General features: G+C 47.6%; 1 protein-coding gene across 5 annotated transcripts in view; it reads left to right on the forward strand.

Moving 5' to 3' along the window:
* Window positions 1–15,287, forward strand: part of PIK3CD (phosphatidylinositol-4,5-bisphosphate 3-kinase catalytic subunit delta) — a 74,446-nt gene that overhangs the window by 40,741 nt on the left and 18,418 nt on the right. The gene's annotated exons all lie outside the window — the stretch shown is intronic.

The raw sequence follows: 15,287 nt of genomic DNA on the forward strand, positions 1-15,287 counted from the left end.
CAAGCTCCGCCTCCCGGGTTTACGCCATTCTCCTGCCTCAGCCTCCCGAGTAGCTGGGACTACAGGCGCCCGCCACTATGCCGGGCTAATTTTTTGTATTTTTAGTAGAGACGGGGTTTCACCGTGTTAGCCAGGATGGTCTCGATCTTCTGACCTTGTGATCCGCCCACATCAGCCGCCCAAAGTGCTGGGATTACAGGCGTGAGCCACCGCACCCGACTCAGCTTTGGACTTTTCAAAAGCAGCAGTAGAAACTACAAGACAGGCTGGGTGCGGTGGCTCACACCTGTAATCCAGCACTTTGGGAGGCTGAGGTGGGTGGACCACTAGGTCAGGAGTTCGAGACCAGCCTGGCCAACATGGTGAAACCCCGTCCCTACTAAAAATACAAAAATTAGCTGGCATGGTGGCATGTGCCTGTAATCCCAGCTACTTGGGAGGCTGAGGCAGTAGAATCATTTGAACCCAGGAGGTGGAGGCTGCAGTGAGCCAAGAGTGTGCTACTGCACTCTCCAGCTTGGGTGACAAAGCGAGACTCAGTCTCAAAAAAAAGAAAAGAAACTACAAGAAAATGGGTCAGTGCTTTTAAATTTCTGAGAATTAATTAATTCTGAGGGAAATTGTCATTCAAATGAAAAGTACATTAAAGACTTCTTTTTTTTGAGATAAGGTCTTTCTTTGTTACCCAGACTGGAGTGCAGCGGTGCAATCACGACTCACTGCAGCCTCAACCTCCTAGGCTCAAGCAATCCTCCTGCCTCAGCCCCCGAGCTGGGACTACATGTGTATGCCACCATGCCCAGCTAATTTTTTATCTTTTTTGTAGAGATAGGGTTTTGCCATGTTGCCCAGACTGGTCGCAAATTTCTGGGCTCAAGCGATCCACCCACCGTGGCCTCCCAAAGTGCTGGGATTACAGGCGTGAGCCACAGCGCCTGGCCCACAAACTCATTTTCTAAGGTAAGAAGTTAAAATTTGATGGTGGGGTGGCTCACGACTGTAATCCCAACACTTTGGAACCCAAGGCAGGAAGATCACTTGAGCCCAGGAGTTCAAAACCAGACAGGGCAACATAGGAAGACCTTGTCTCTATTTTCGTAAATTTTTTTTTTAAATTTTGCCTGAGGTATAAAAACACAAAAATTTTAAATAAAAAATGGAAATACAGAGATAAATACTTAGAGAAGCAACTGAAATTATTGGGTGTGGTATATATGTGGAAATTGAGGTCAAAGGACTGCTACTTTGTACTGTAAGAGTTTTAGTTTTAATTAATTTAAAAAATCATGTACTTGATTTTTTAAATTAATTAAAATTAATTAATTACGGTGGCTCACGCCTGTAATCCCAGGACTTTGGGAGGCCAACGTGGGAAGATTGCTTGAGCCCAGGAGTTTGGAACAGCCTGGGCAACATAGTGAGAACCCATCTCAAGACAACAAAAAGTGTATTTTATTATTATTTTTTTAACAACAAAAAAATTTAAATTAGCTGGGCATGGTGGTATGCACCTGTAGTCCCAGCTACTGGGGAGGCTGAGCTGAGAGGATCACTTGAGCTCAGGAGTTAAAGGCTGCAGTGAGCCATGATCACGCCACTGCACTGTAGCATAGGCAACAAAGTGAGACCCTGTCTCTAAAACAAAAAAAAAGCTGAGCGTGGTGGCTCACGCTTGTAATCCTAGCACTTTGGGAGACTGAGTGCTAGTCTTCCAACATGGCGAAACTCTGTCTCTACAAAAAATGCAAAGGAATAGCTGGGTGTAGTGGCATGCACCTGTAGTCACAGCTATTTGGGGAGCTGTGATGAGAGGATGGCTTGAGCCTGGAAGGCAGAGTGAACCGAGATTGCACCACTGCACTCCAGTCTGGGAAACAGAGCCAGACCTTGTCTCAAATAAGAAGAAGAAAAAAGAAATAAAACTATGTATTTGCATAACCTTCCTATAAAATTAAAATAATAAAGTTATTATGACATCCATATTCATTCATAACATTTCATTTTTTCTATGCTGCTTTTTTTTTTTTTTTTTGAGACGGAGTTTCACTCTTACAGCCCAGGCTGGTGTGCAATGGCACGATCTCAGCTCACTGTAACCTCCGCCTCCCAGGTTCACGGGATTCTCCTGCCTCACCCTCCCAAGTAGCTGGGATTACAGGCATGCGCCACCACGCCCAACTAATTTTGTGTTTTTAGTAGAGACAGGGTTTTGCTATGTTGGGCAGGCTGGTCTCGAACTCCCAACCTCAGGTGATCCACCTGCCTCGGCCTCCCAAAGTGCTGGGATTACAGGTGTGAGCCACCATGGCCGGCCTTTCTATGCTTTCTAAAATGCTTTATCAACAAACATATGTCACAATGATAAATGTGCACTTAATGTGTGGAATATTTGCAGTGTTGTGTAGTCTGCCCAGGTGTCATTTTGATGACTGTGTTCAGTTTCATTGAGTTAATTCATGTATTTAGACATTTCCTTATCACTTTCACAAATAATACCACAATGAATATCTTTGTGTATAGAGCTTTTTTGACTTTTGAATTGCTTCTTTAGGATAATCCCCAAATTCCCAAAGTTACCAGGTCTGAGGCCATGGATATTTCTTTCTCTTGATTTTGATGTGTAGTATCTGAGGCCTCCGCCTGGGTGCAGGCCTGTGGCCTCCCTGGTGGGCCGTGAACTAGGATGATGATGAGATGGTGGGAATAACATTTTTTTTTCAGGGTAGTTGGCTTATTTTTTTCTGATGGCAGCAGTAGAGATCAGAAATCTTTGTTTTGGAGGCCAGGCTCATGCTCATGATCCTAACACTTTCAGAGGCCGACGCAGGAGGATCACTAGAGCCCAGGAATTTGAGACCAGCCTGGGCAACATAGGGAGGCCCTGCCCTTACAAAATAAAGAAAGAAAGAAAGCTCTGCACAGTGATTTGTGTCTGTATTCCCAGCTACTTGGGAGGCTGAGGCGGGAGGATCTCTTGAGCTTGGGGGAGGTCAGGGCTACAGTGAGCTATGATGGTGACACTGTACTCCAGCCAGGGCGATAGAACGAGACCCTCTCTGCATCCCATGCCAAAAAAAGAGTAGGCTGCTGGGATGAGTTTGGGCATTTTGGGGCATGTGAGCCCAGCACGTCCCCTCATCAACCCAGCCCTGCCAGCTCTTGCCTGGGTCCTGCACACGTCTCCTCATTGCTTTCCTGCTTCCATTCTGGCCTCACTCCCTTCCATTTTCCCACAGCAGCCAAAGCCATCTTTGTAAAGCATAAAATCAGGCCGCCTCTGTCCTCTGCTTAAAATCCTCCAGTGATTTCTCCTTGCAGTGATAACCAAACCTGGACTCCTCACCATGGCTGCAGGGCTCTGCAGGGTCAGACTCACTGTCTCTCCCAGTCACCCCACTTCAGGCCCTTGACTTCAGGCACCTGCCTCCTGCCTCAGGGCCTTTGTTGTACTTTCTTTTTTTTTTTTTTTTTGAGATGGAGTCTGCTCTGTTGCCCAGGCTGGAGTGCGGTGGCGCGATCTCGGCCCACTGCAAGCTCCCCCTCCTGGGTTCACGCCATTCTCCTGCCTCAGCCTCCTGAGTAGCTGGGACTACAGGCGCCCGCTACCACGCCTGGCTAATTTTTTTGTATTTTTAGTAGAGATGGGGTTTCACAGTGTTAGCCAGGATGGTCTCGATGTCCTGACCTCGTGATCCGCCCGCCTTGGCCTCCCAAAGTACTGGGATTATAGGCGTGAGCCACCGCGCCCAGCCCCACTTTCTTTTTTTTTTTTTTGAGATAGAGTCTCACTCTTGTTGCCCAGGCTGGAGTGCAATGGTACAATCTTGGCTCACTGCAACCTCTGCCTCCGAGGCTCAAGGATTCTCCTGCCTCAGCCTCCCAAGTAGCTGGGATTACAGGTGTGTGCTACCTTGCCTGGCTAATCTTTTGTGTTTTTTAATAGAGACAGGGTTTCACCTTATGGGCCAGGCTGGTCTTGAACTCCTGGCCTCAAGAGATTTGCCTGCCTCGGCCTCCCAAAGTGCTGGGATTACAGGTGTGAGCCACCACACCCAGCTCGGGCCTTTGGACTTTCTGTCCCCACTGCCCAGAACCCTATTTTGTGGCTCTTTGCTGGATCCTTCTCTCACTTGAGCCTCAACTTCAGAACGATCTCACCCGAGGACCCTTCCCTGACCTGCCATCCAAAGGACACGCTCCCTGCAAGCCCCTTGTTGTTATATTCGAGTGCTTTTACTACCTGAAACATCTTGTTTATCTATTTGTTTTCTTTTTAACTTATTTAATTTTAAAATATTTATTTATTTATTTTTGAGACAGAGTCTCACTCTGTTGCCCAGGCTGGAGTGCAGTGGCGTGATTTTGGCTCATTGCAACCTCCCCCTCCCCGGTTCAAGTGATTCTTGTGGCTCAACCTCCCAAGTAGCTGAGGTCAGATCCCTCAGATGTTCACAGCTGGGACGCTGTTCTTCAACCTTGGGCTCCAGAAAGAGGACCAAGGGGAACATTTCAGGACAGATTGTAAGGGTGGCGTGGTGTCCTGGAGAGAACCCCGTGTGCGGGAGGGCTCTGCTTCGCGCAGCTGTTTCTGTGGATCATGCTGGCCAGGAGGTGGGAAGGTGGAAGGAATTGTGTTCTTATCCTGTTTCCTTGGATATTTTATGAATGACTTAGATGTGGACACAGAAGTCATGCCTCAGGATTCTCAATGAGTCAGGAGGGATTGGTCACAGTCCATCATTCGATGATGCCACCCCAGCTTCCCTCTCTGTGTCTAGGCCATCTCACCTGCCCCCCGGCTCCACATCTGACTGTAGCCTGCTGACTCCACAGATCTGTCCCCAGCCCTCCGACTGGGGAGTTTGCCCCTGGCAGTCTTTACGTAGATGTTCATTAAGCAGCTGAGATTCATCTAGTCTAAAATGTGGCTCGGCTCTGGCTTTCTTATCCCACCAGAAATCTCTTCCTTCCATGTCTCAGTAAATTCCCACCACCACTCCCATCTCCCAAGCCCAAACCTGGCTGTCGTCCTCTCTTCCTCCTGCACCGCCCCCAGGGGTCCCTCTGGTCTAAGTATGTCTGGATTCTGTTGCTCTCCAGTGCCGTCTCCTTCTGGGTCAAGCCACTGTCATTGGTGGCACCGGTCTCTTCCCCCGCCCCCCACTCCTCTTCGTCGCTGCTTCTCCGCAGTCCTTCCACACCGCAGCCAGCAGCATAGTTGTGGATGAGAATCACATCCCACACTCCCTCACCTAAAATCCTCCAGGGCTGCCGTAGGTGCCAGTCCTTGTTCTGAAGGCTGTGCAAAACCCAGCCCAGTTGAACTCTTCGACTTGCTCATGCCACACCCTCCCCTCCACGCCCACCACTCCCTGCTCCAGCTGTAGTGGCCAGTTCTGGGAGACTTGAGTCCCTTTCCCACGAGATCCCCAGCACCTTGTGTAATTTCTGGCACTTAATCAGGCTCTATAGATACTGGTGGGATAAATGAATCTACCTCAGACTGAGTGACAGAGACAAAACATCAAATCAAAGCTGGGCGTAGTGGCTCACGCCTGTAATCCTGGCACTTTGGGAGGCCAAGGCGGGCAGATCACCTGAGGTCAGGGGTTCAGGACCAGCCTGGCTGATGTGGCAAAACACTGTCTCTACTAAAAATACAAAAAATTAGCCAGGCAGGGTGGCAGGCCCCTGTAATCCCAGCTACTCAGGAGGCTGAGGCAGGAGAATCGCTTGAACCTGGGAGGTGGGGGTTGCAGCCAGCAGAGATCGCGCCACTGCACTCCAGCCTGGGCGACAGAGCAAGACTCTGTCTTAAAAAAAAAAAAAAATCCAATAAGATATGAGAGCCAATTATGTTCAGAAGATGAAATTACCAAGGATAATTGTGAATTCCTTCATTTCCATCAGGAAATTCATGTTCCTGTACAGGCAGGGAGAACCTGGCTTACTGTGAAAAATCCCTGGAGGGCTGGCAGCCAATGAGTTCAGTGCTGTGGCCACCAAAAATCTGCCTTGGGGTGAGAGTGGGGGAGCATGAAATACTTTTAGGCTAAACAAATAGGAGCTCGGTGCCCAGAACATTCTTCTACAGCTCGACCTGCCAGGCCCTGTCTGTAGCATCTTGTTTTTGTTTTTGGGGGGTTTTTTTTGGAGATGGAGTATCGCTCTGTTGCCCACTGCTGAAGTGCAGTGGTGTGATCTTGGCTCACTGCGACTTCTGCCTCCTGGGTTCAAGTGATTCTCCTGCCTCAGCCTCCCAAGTAGCTGGGATTACAGGTGAGAGCCACCACGCCTGGCTAATTTTTGTATTTTTAGTAGAGATGGGGTTTCACCATGTTGGCCAGGCTGGACTCCAACTCCTGACCTCAGGTGATCTACCCGCCTTGGCCTCCCAAAGTGCGGCTCTGGAACATCTTGTTAGCTTGGAGTACCAAACTGTGGCCAAATGGTCTAAAAACTGTATCATAGGGAGAACAGTGAGTGGTTTGGGGAATGCCTGGGCTGAAGAGACGCCTTAGGGCCTGATGGGGCTGCCATCCAGTGGTCCTGTGGACTCCTCTGTGTGCCTCCAGAGGGCAGCACAGCGATCGGAGTTTGACTTAGAGGCAGGTTCACTTCCAAGGAAAAAACTTTTCTTTCCTTCTTTTTTTTTTTTTGAGACAGTTTCGCTCTTGCTGTCCAGGCTGCAGTGCAGTGGCGCCATCTCGGCCCACTGCAAACTCCGCCTCCCAGGTTCAAGCGATTTTCCTGCCTCAGCCTCCCGAGTAGCTGGGATTACAGGCATGTGCCACCATGCCCGGCTAATTTTTATATTTTTAGTAGAGACAGGATTTCACCATGTTGAGTTGGCTGGTCTCGAACTCCTGACTTCAAGTGATCCACCTGCCTCGGCCTCCCAAAGTGCTGGGATTACAGGCATGAGCCACCGTGCCCGGTCAGGGAAAAAACTTTTAAACACTAGAAGTTTCTAAAATGGAAGTGCAGCTGCAGTAATGAAAATAGATGTTTTTAGCTGTAAGTGGCCGAAAACTCAGCTCAAACTGCTGCAAGTTAAAAAAGGAACAAAGGCAGAGGGGGTTTATTGGCTGATAAGACTAAAGAGTCCAGGGATAGACCCTAGCTTCAGGCATGGCTGGATCCAGGGAATCAAAGTTCGTCCTCAGGACCCAGGCTTGTACTGTCTGCTTTAGCCCCCCTTTCCTCTGTGTTGGTCTCTTCTCAGGTTTTGCCCCTAAAGACAGCAAACAGTTGCTAGCAGCTCTAGGTAGACAGTCCGTCATTTCTGCTACCCCAAGAAGAAATCCCAGAGAAGCCTAAATGTCAAAACCCATTGGACTGACTTGATAGTCATATGGAACCCTATAGTCAGGGAGATAACATGCAGTGATTGGCTGGGCCTAAGTCTCATTCCCACCTCCAAGCCAATCCCCATGGCCCGGGCAAACTCAGGCCCCTGATTGGCTGTGTCTGAGTCTTAGGCTATCCAGGTAGCTAGGAGTGAAGTCAGCTTATCAGAACCACTTGGACTGAGTATGTTGAGTTTTTGAAAAGTCCCCAGCTTCCAGATTTAAAAAAAAACAAAAACATAAAGTTACCAGTACCCAGGAGCCTCCCATGCGCCCTTCTAGTCACTCTCCCCCCAAACCTGGGGTAACCCCTATTTCTTCTTCTTCTTTTTTTTTTTTTTTTTAGACGGAGTCTCGCTCTGTTGCCCAGGCTGGAGTGCAGTGGCCAGATCTCAGCTCACTGCAAGCTCCGCCTCCTGGGTTTACGCCATTCTCCTGCCTCAGCCTCCCAAGTAGCTGGGACTACAGGCGCCCGCCACCTCGCCCAGCTAGTTTTTTTTTTTTTTTTTTTTTTTTGTATTTTTTTAGTAGAGACGGGGTTTCACCGTGTTAGCCAGGATGGTCTCGATCTCCTGACCTCGTGATCTGCCCGTCTTGGCCTCCCAAAGTGCTGGGATTACAGGCTTGAGCCACCGCGCCCGGCCCCCTATTTCTTCTTTTGCCACCATAGATTTATTAATTCTGCCTCTGTTTGTTTCTTTGTACAGCTGGAGTCATGAGCACAGATTTTTTTTGTGGGCAGCTTCTTTTGCCCAGCTTTATGTGTGTGAGACTCATTGATACTGTTGTGTGGACTTGTAGACTGTTCGTTCTCATTGCTATATAACATTATGCTCAGAGAGAGTGCCACACATCATTTTGCTATTCCTCATTCTGTTGATGTGCATTTGGGAAGTTTCCGCTTCGGAGCCATCATGAATAGTGATGCCATAGACACTCTTGCCTGTGTCTTTTGCTAAATATACATGTATTTGAATTTCTCTGGAGTGTATACTTAGGAGCGGAATTGCTGAGTCCTAGGGCATAGGCATGTTCAACTTTAGTAGATACTGCCAAATGGTTTTCCAAAGTGGTGGTTCTGGTTTGCATTCTTGGGACATTTCCGAAGTCCCTGTACTCACTGTCATCTCTGTCCCATATATACTGGAGAGCTGTGGCTCTGGGCTTCATTCAGGGAAGAGTTAGGGCTGGTTGGCCACTGGGCTAGAGAGAGGTTCTTGGCTCAGAGAGAGGGAAGGCACTTCCACTTTCTCCTGTCCTGTCTCAGTGGTGACAGGACCTGGCATTTGATGTCCTGTGCAGAACAGTCTGAGACTTTCTCTATTAGGAATGAGGTTTTCTGTGAACGTATTTCCCTGTATCCCATTTAGGTAAGGTGTAGTTGAAGACTTCATTTCCAGAGTGCTAAGGGGCAGGAGAGTGAGGGGTGTGTTTTCCTGGAACCCAGGCTGTGGGTTGGAGTCCCTGGGAGCTCATGCCTCATGTGTTCATCTTGGACCTCACCAGACTGAGTGGCCAAAGCTGCCCCTGACTTTCCAAGCATGGTCAAAGCCCATTTCATATCGTAAGTGGATTCTCCAGGATTCCTGACTCTCTCCCAAGTCGTTTTTTTGTTTTGTTTTGTTTTTGAGACAGGGGCTCACTCTGTTGCCCAGGCTGGAGTGCAGTGGCACGATCTCAGCTAACTGCAACCTCCACTTCCCTGGCTCAAGCAATCCTCCAGCCTCAGCCTCCCTAGTAGCTGGGACTACAGGTGTGAGCCACCATGCCCGGCTAATTTTTATATTTTGTTTAGAGACGGGGTTTTGCCATGTTTCGCAGGCTGGTCACCAACGCCTGAACTGAAAGTGATCCACCTGCCTCAGCCTCCCAAAGTGCTGGGATTACAGGCGTGAGCCACCATGCCTAGCCGACCCCCCAAGTTTTGAAACAAAAGGAAGACTTTGGTCTGGCCATTCTCAGCAAGAGGAACCCAAAGTAGGATGTGGTTTTGCAATCAGAGGAAGTGGCAATCAGCAGTGGCAGCGCCTAGAGATGTGGAGCTCTCGCTCCTCAGGGCAGCTGGGGTCCAGCTGACGGTGAGGCCTGGGCCCAGCCAGTGCTGCCACCCAAAGAACACCTGCCTTAAACCAAATATTTCTTTTCAACTATTTTTACAAGTCTTTTAAATCCAAGAGAATGTGATCTTTAAGTAGAGAAGTCTTTTCTTAAAGAATAAAAATCATAAATCATAAAGGCAAAGATTGATAATTTGACTGCATCAACATTAAAAACTTCTACTCACCAGGCTGGGCGTGATGGCTCATGCTTGTAATGCCAGCACTTTGGGAGATGAGGCCAGTGGATCACTTGAGTTTGGGACTAGTCCCTACTAAAAACATATATTTTTTAAAAGTCTCTGTTAAAAATACAAAAAAAAAAAAAAAAAAAAAGGATGTAGTGGCACATGCCTGTAGTCCCAGCTACTTGGGAGCCTGAGGTTGGGAGGACCACCTGAGCCCGGGAGGTTGGGGCTGCAGTGAGCTGTGATTGCGCCACTGCACTCCAGCCTGGATGACAGAGTGAGACTCTGTCTCCTAAAACAAAACAAAACAAAACAAAACAACAACAAAAAACCTTCTACTCACTAAAAATACACCATAAGCAAAGCAAAAAGGTGACTCAGAACATATTTTCCACTCATTCCATCAACAGAGGAATGGAATCTAGAATATATAAAGAAATCCTACAAACCATTAAGAAAAATAAGTAACCCCACAGGAAAATGGGCCAAGGTTATATTAATTAGGCTATTTGCAGAAAATAAAGGTTTTATGGAAAATCAGGGAAATGCAAATTAAAACAAGAGATAATTTCATTCACATCAGATTGGCAAAAATGAGTACATTTGACAATACCAAGTGTTGACGAAGATCTAGAGACTGATCACCATACCATGGTTCTGGGATTGCTGACAGGCACCACCGCCTTAGGGACAATGTGGTGATATTTAGTAAAGTTAATGATGTGGTTATACCTATCATAGGTGATGCCACATGTGACTCTTGAGACTTGAAATGTGGATAGTGTGAGGAATGGAATTTTAAAACATTTAATTTAATTTAAAATTGCTGTATGATTCATTTATTGGATTTTTTTTTTTTTTTTTTTTTTTTTTTTTTTTTTTTTTTGGGGTGTAGAGACAGAGTTTTGCCATGTTGCTCAGGCTGGTCTCAAACTCAAGCAATCCACCTGCTTTGGCCTCCCAAAGTGCTGGGATTACAGGAACGAACCACTGCGCCCAGCCTTAAGTGTGTTTAGAACAAACTGGGTCTGGCTAGGAGCTCACACCTGTAATGCCAGCACTTAGAGAGGCCGAGGTGGGAGGATCACTTGAGCCCAGGAGTTTGAGACCAACCTGGGCAACATAGCAAGAACCTGTATCAAAAAAAAAAAAAAAATTAGCAGGGCATGGTGGCACAAGCTTGTAGTCCCACCTACTCAGGAGGCTGAGGCTGGAGGATCGCTGGAGTCCAGGAGTTGGAGTGTTCAGTGAGCTATGATTGGGCCACTGTACTCCAGCATGGGCAACAGAGTGAGACCCTGTCTCAACAGAAAAGAAAAAAAAAGAAAGAAAGAAAACAACCTGGGTCTGTGAATCTACTTTTCACCTGTAGATTGTATAAAATCTACACTGAGATCAAGTATATCTGATGATAGATAGTCTAGAAATGAAATTGCACTATACTCCAAATTTAAAACGCACACCAGATTTCAAAGACCCGATACCAAAATAAATGTCAAAATATCTCATTAGTAATTTTCTCTATTGATTATGTGTTAAAATGACTACCTTTTGGATATATTGGGTTAAATAAAATACATAATGGAGTTTCATTTTATCTGTGCCTTTTCACTCTTTTTGGGTTTTTTTTTTTAATTTCTTTTCTTTTTTTTTTTCTTTTTTTTTGAGACATGATCTTGCTGTGTTGCCAAGCTGGCATGCAATGAGCCATCATAGCATCTCAAACTCCCAGGCTCAAGTGAGCCTTCCACCTCAGCTTCCAAGTAGCTGGGGATACAGGCACGCTCCACCATGCTTGGCTAATTTTTAATTTTTTTTTTTTTAGAGATGGGCTCTCACTATGTTGCCCAGGCTAGTCTCTAACTCTTGGCCTCAAGTGATCCTCCTACCTTGGCCTCCCAAAGCACTGGGATGACAGGCGTGAGCCACCTTAAGCCCAGCCTTTTCACTCTTTTTAAAATGGCTTCTGGTAAGCTGGACATGACATGTGTGGTTCCCCTTGTCTTTTTCTTGAGCCCCAACACTAAGCACTCTCAGATGAGCACAGGGCGATGTATTCAAGAACATACATTGTAGCATCGTTAAAAGTAACCAAGAGAAGTAGAAACCAGCCTTCAGTCTTCAACAAGAGAGAGGGTAAATAAACTGTGGTTTCTTTTTTTTTTTTTTCTTGAGTGTTACATTTTTCCTTTTTCTTCATGTAACTTTTATTTTAAGTTCAGGGGTACCTTGCAGGTTTGTTATATAGGTAAACTTGTGGCATGGGGATTTGTCATACAGATGATGTCGTCACCCAGGTGTTAAGCCTAGTACCCATGAGTTATTCTTTCTGATCCTCTCCCGACTCCCACCCTCCACCCTCAGGCCCCAGTGTGTGCTGTTCCCCTCTGTGTGTCCATGCATTCTCATCATTTAGCTCCCACTTATAGGTGAGACCATATGGTGTTTGGTTTTCTGTTACTACATTAGTTGGCTGAGGATAATGGCCTCCAGCTCCATCCATGTTCTTGCAAAGGACATGATCTCTTCTAATTGTGGCTTCTTTACACAGTGAAATATTGTGCAAGAGATAAAACAAATGAACTAAAGCCATGTTTGTCTGCCTGGGTAAATCTAAAGAACAGCACAGTGAGGGCCGGGTGTGGTGGCTCACGCCTGTAATCCCAGAACTTTGGGAGGCCAAGGCAGGCGGATCATGAGGTCAGGAGATCGAGACCATCCTGGCTAACACAGTGAAACCTCATCTCTACTAAAAATACCAAAAAATTAGCCAATGTGGTGGCGGGTGCCTGTAGTCCCAGCTATTCGAGAGACTGAGGCAGGAGAATAGTGTGAACCCAGGAGGCAGAGCTTGCAGTGAGCTGAGACTGTGCCACTGCACTCCAGTCTGGGTGACAGAGCCGAGACCTCCATCCTCAAAAAAAACAAAAAAAAAAAAAAAAAGGCGCCGGGTGTAGTGGCTCACGCCTATAATCCCAGCACTTTGGGAGGCCGAGGTGGGCGGATCACAAGGTCAGGATATTAAGACCATCCTGGCTAACACCATGCAACCCCTGTCTCTACTAAAAAATACAAAAATTAGCCGGTGTGGTGGCGGGCACCTGTAGTCCCAGCTACTCGGGAGGCTGAGGCAGGAGAATGGTGTGAACCTGGGAGGCAGAGCTTGCAGTGAGCCGAGATCCCTCCACTGCACTCCAGCCTGGGCAACAGAGCAAGACTCCATCTCAAAAAAAAAAAAAAAAAAAAAACAGCACAGTTAGTGACCAAAGCAGGTTGCAGAAGACTCTGTGTATACATGCAGACTTTCTGTTTGTTTGTTTGTTTGTTTGAGACAGAGTCTCACTCTGTCGTCCAAGCTGGAGTGCAGTGGCACAATCTCTGCTCACTGCAACCTCTGCCTCCTGGGTGGGTTCAAGCGATTGTCATGCCTCAGCCTCCCGAGTAGCTGGGATTACAGGCATGGACCACCGCACCCAGCTAATTTTTGTATTTTTAGTAGAGACAGGATTTTGCCATGTAGGCCAGGCTGGTCTCGAACTCCTGGCCTCAAGTCATCTACCCGTGTCAGCCTCCCAAAGTGCTGGAACTGCAGGTGTAAGCCACCATGCCTGACTGTACGCAGAGTTAAAGCACACAGTAGTACTGGGAATTGGATGTGGATACGTGTTGGTATAATAAAAATATAAAAACATGCATGGAGGCCGGGCCCAGTGGCTCATGCCTGTCATCCCAGCACTTTGGGAGCCCAAGACAGGTGGATCACTTGAGGTCAGGAGTTTGAGACCATCCTGGCCAACATGGTGAAACCCTGTCTACTAAAAATACAAAAATTAGGGCCAGGCGTGGTGGCTCACGCCTGGATCACGAGGTCAGGAGATTGAGACCATCCTGGCTAACACGGTGAAACCCTGTCTCTACTAAAAATACAAAACATTAGCCAGGCGTGGTGGTGTGCGCCTGTAGTCCCAGCTACTCGGAGGCTGAGGCAGGAGGATGGTGTGAACCTGGGAGGCGGAGCTTGCAGTGAGCCGAGATCGCGCCACTGCACTCCAGCCTGGGCAACAGAGTGAGACTCCGTCTCAAAAAAAAAACAAAAAAAATTAGTTGGACGTAGTGGCAGGTGCCTGTAATCCTAGCTACTTGGGAGGCTGAGGCAGGAGAATCGCTTGAACCCAAGAGCTGAGATTGCGCCACTGTACTCCAGTGTGGGCTACAGAGCAAGACTCTGTTTCAACAAAACAAAACAAAAAACATGTATGGAAATGATAATCAGACTCCAGGTACTGCTAACCTGCAGTGGAGTAGGCTAGAGGTGGGGAAGGGAGAAGGGGACCTGGAAGAGGGGGTTCACCAGGTCCTTTGTGTTTGTAACATTTTGTTACTGAGGGTGGGTATGACTGGAGGGTTTGGTATGAAATTTTTTTTTTTTTTTTTTTTTGAGACGGAGTTTTGCTCTTGTTGCCTAGGCTGGAGTGCAGTGGTACGATCTCAGCTCACTGCAACCTCCAACTCCTAGGTTCAAGCGATTCTCCTGTGTCAGCCTCCTGCGTAGCTAGGATTATAGGCATGCACCACCATGCCTGGCTAATTTTTTATTTTTAGTAGAGACAGGGTTTCATCATATTGGTCAGGCTGGTCTTGAACTCATGACCTTAGGTGATCTGCCTGCCTGGGCCTCCCAAAGTGCTGGGATTACAGGCATGAGCCACTGCGCCCAGCCTGATTGGAATATTTTAACCAATTATTAGATGACCAAAGCCATTTTTAAGCCTTTTGGTTTCTGGTCAGAAAGTTTCAAAGAGGCTGGGTGTGGTGGCTCATGCCTGTAATCCCAGTACTTTGGGAGGCCAGAGTGAGAAGATCCCTTGAACCTAGGAGTTCAAGACCAGCCTGGGCAATATAGTGAGACTGTCTCCACAAAACAGTTAAAAATTAGCCAGGTTTAGTGGTACGCACCAGTAGGCCCAGCTACTTGGGAGGGTGAGATGGGAACATCTCTTGAACCTAGGAATTTCTGTTACAGTGAGCTATGATGGCACCACTGTACTCCAGTTGGTGCAACAAATTGAGATCCTGCTTCAAAAAATTATTTCACAGCTGGGTATGGTGGCTCATGCCTGTGATCCCAGAACTTTGGGCGGCTGAGGTGGGCGGATCACTTGAAGTCAGGAGTTCAAGACCAGTCTGGCCAACATGGTGAAACCTTGTCTCTACGAAAGTATAAAAATTAGCCAGATGTGGAAACACATGCCTGTAATTCCAGCTACTTAGGAGGCTGAGGCAGGAGAATCTCTGGAACCAGGAGGCAGAGATTGCAGTGAGCCCAGGTAGTGCCACTGCACTACAGCCTGGGTGACAGAGCAAGACTCCGGCTCAATCAGTCAATCAATCAGTCAATAAAAATGTATTTCTAAGAACTGCAGCCTTCGGCCTCTCAGGTCTCAGGATCCCTGACCAGCTGTCCTGCCGTCTCCCTTCTGTGCCAGCTGGTGGCCATGACTGGGTTTCGTGGATGTGTGTTCCTGAGGAAAGATGGTCTGCTGTGAGTGCTGCTGTGGGGAGGACATGCAGTGTCTGCCTGGGAGAAGAGGCAGCTGAGGCCGTGGCTCAGAGTGGTAGGAGCCACAAGCCACCCTGGGCAGGACGAAGCCCTG

This window comes from Rhinopithecus bieti, unplaced genomic scaffold (genome assembly GCF_001698545.2).
Source record: "Rhinopithecus bieti isolate Rb0 unplaced genomic scaffold, ASM169854v2 scaffold_16234, whole genome shotgun sequence".
In the NCBI taxonomy this organism is placed as follows: Eukaryota; Metazoa; Chordata; class Mammalia; order Primates; family Cercopithecidae; genus Rhinopithecus; species Rhinopithecus bieti.